Source organism: Fopius arisanus, unplaced genomic scaffold (genome assembly GCF_000806365.1).
Source record: "Fopius arisanus strain USDA-PBARC FA_bdor unplaced genomic scaffold, ASM80636v1 scaffold00409, whole genome shotgun sequence".
Classification (NCBI taxonomy): Eukaryota; Metazoa; Arthropoda; class Insecta; order Hymenoptera; family Braconidae; genus Fopius; species Fopius arisanus.
In genome coordinates this window covers 11,575-14,953 of record NW_011888148.1, presented here as the reverse complement: position 1 = coordinate 14,953, position 3,379 = coordinate 11,575, and positions in this window count along the sequence as shown.

Below are 3,379 nucleotides of genomic sequence, written 5' to 3'. Positions count from 1 at the left end.
CCCGTCAGGTAAATTGGAAGACGTTCCTGAACGACTACTCCTTTGAGGTGGAGATCAGGAAACAAAAGGGCGCTCAGCTGGCGGAGGCATTCGCAGGAAACTCTCTAGAAAGCCAGACCGCCGAACCAGTACTTCTTGCACCGTGTCTACCAATCAGCACGAACTCTACTCCCAAACCATGCCTGAAACCGTCACGAACGGTCACTAACCCAACCCTCAGGGTCAGGATCAACAGTGAACTTGATGTTATCAATACCAGGGGCTCTATTGCTGACAGAATTAGACTTCGAAGGGCTACCCAAACGTCTGACAAGAGTGCAAAACCAATCAGCTATCGAGATAAAAGGGAATACCGACGCAGTACCAACCGTAATCTAACCGGTTCAACAGGACAGCTACCCACGGAGGAGATCACACCAACACCCACAACGAGTCTTCAACCAATCGTCGAAACTCTGGAAGAACTGACTCCAACTCCAACAACTGGAGCCCGACGTCAGGCGACTCCAGGGACTTCTCAAGGGACCTAGACAATCACAGCTTCACTGCCTCAAGCCATCATTGAGGTACCTGAAGCGACCATCCCTAACGACGACGTATTGGAACCAACAACCACTCCTCTAGAATCAGATCCGACCACGCTAGAGAAAGCAGAACTGGAAGTGTCCCTAGAAGGAGATTTAATTGAAGAATTAGAAGGCGATGTGTTCACTCCAGAACAGACCCCATCGGCCAATCAACAAATGATCTTGGAAGCTGACCCTCTGACGGACTCAGAGGATGAGTTAGATCAAGAACCAGACTCTCCTCTAGAAGCTCTCAACTGTAAAAGTATCCACCAAAGCCTCAAAAAATTCGATGAGATTATGGAACGCCATAACGAAACTCATCCAGAAGAAGAAAGCGCCGACGAGGAATTCGAATCACCACCTCCTATGAACCGAGACTATCAACGGAAGCTCAGCCTAGGACCAGAATTTAACAAAAGCCTTCACGAGTCGTATGAAAAATTCAATGAAAAGATGCGCAAATACGCGGACTGATCCTTACCGCTCATCAAGTCCACAGACGAGGTCTCCAAGGAAAAATTCGATAAAATGACAATCGAGGAATTGCACGGGGCTATCACCAACTTCAAGGACAAAGTGGACGAAAGGATACGAGCGAGAGAGGGAGAACAGGGTGAGCCCACAACTCCATCGAAAGGCCAAAACCCCGACCAGAACGGTTCCGACCGGGCAGCTCAGGTCGACAACATCACCTTGGAGCAGCCACCGGGGGCAACCAAACAACAATCACCCTCCCGACACTCTGTAATCGCCAAACCAAGGATCATACGGGAATCCCTAATCCCAACTCCCAGAGCTATTCAAAATCCAACAGCCGGGTCCTCACCGTCGAAAACCATCGAAAATAGGGACGGCATGATTCATGAACAGCTCTTCTCAGACGAGGAGGACGACAACGCCACGTTTATAGAAGACGACGAGCCAAAAGACATCCTCTTTCCCCCATTCTTACAATCCGTCAATGACACCTTACCGGGGGTGGATCCAGGGTACCCTTATCCTCTAAACCCAATGGACTGTTCACCTAAGGAAAGAGCAATTGTCAACCCGTCCGGGCACAATGTTAACCAACCCGAGCCCATCTTTGGAGAACAGGAAAATGGAGGGCCACCTGAAGACAAGTTGACTATTCCACCGGATGATTATCAACCAGCTAAAAATATCAACGAAACCAGGGATGGATTAACCTTCGTTCGAGGAAATATTGCCCATTTCTTAGCAGCAGATGCTGAATTGACCAAGCAGAATACCAAATTTCTCTGCGACTTGAACCTGATTGACCTAGACTACATCAAGAAATTGAATCCTCAACTGGGACAAGTCATCGTCACCAAATCTGGTAAATTCAGAACCTTCACCCTCATTGTAAAAAGATACCATTTCGATAAAACTCAGAACAGAATCTTAAAACTCTGCCTGCGTAATTTAAAAACAGCAATCGAAAAATATGAGATCAAGGAACTGAAAATGATTATGAAGGGAGACGAAATCGATGAGGATATCAGGATCAGATACTACCTAGAGCAAGAATTCCAAGCTCACCCTGTGACTATCACCGTGTGTCACGGCAATGTCCGAATGCCCCCCGAGGCACTGAGACCCGAAATCATCCGAGAATGCCACGAAACTCTTCCTGGAGGACACAAAGGAATAGTGACCACCTTCCACAGGGTGAGAGAAAGATTCTACTGGCCCGGAATGAAACAAGAAATCGAACGAATGGTCAAGAAATGCCGCATCTGTCAGCTGCAGAAGATCAGGCGAATAAAGTTCAAGCAACCAATGCTAATAACAGAAACACCAAGCGAATGCTTCGAACGAATATCCATCGATACTGTAGGACCTCTTCCTCCAACTTCAGCAGGACATGCACATATCCTCACCATCCAGGATAACTTCGCGAAACACTGTACGGCCATTCCGTTAAGCGACATTAAGGCACAAACCATTGCCCACGCACTGGTGACCCAGTATGTCGCTCTATACGGCTGCCCCAGAATAATCCTCTCAGATAAAGGAACTAGTTTTCTCAGCAAACTATTCTACCACCTGGGAAAATTGCTACGATTCCATCATGTGACAACATCAGGATACCGACCCCAATCCAACGGCGCCCTCGAAAGAAGCCATCACACCTTAGTGGAATACCTGAAAGCGTTTGCCACAGAGACCAATCAATGGGATGAACTGTTACCATTTGCGATACTGTCTTACAACACTACCGTACACAGTGCTACACAATTCACTCCATTCGAATTACTGTACGGAAAGAAGGTTCGGCTACCATCAAATATCCGAGAAGACCAAGGCATCGAAACCTACAACGACTATGTAGTAGACCTGATGTCAAAAATGGAGAAAATCCAGGAGTTAGCCTACCAGCACCTCCAGCAAGCAAAACTCCACTCTAAACAATTGTACGACAGAGATGCACGACCATTGGAGCTAAAAATTGGACAGTTCGCCTACGTACAAAAGGAACCGAAGTTGGGCAAACTAGATCAAGCATACACCGGCCCTTATGAAATAGTAGATATCACCGAGAAGGGGAACGTCTATCTAGAAAGCGAAGATGGACATCGTTTTATGAAACACCCTAACAAATTAAAGCCTTGCGAAGATTAACCGACCACCAGTGCTGCCAGTAACTAGGTATACCATCACTACAAAAGAACCTGTTGCAGGGAATGGAAGGAAGAATTCCTGTATATGTACATGGGTCCTGCTCGTTCAACGGCGATGTTAGAGCTAAGGCCGGAATCGGAATTTGGTTCGGGGAAAAACACCCCTTGAATACCTACAAAACTCTG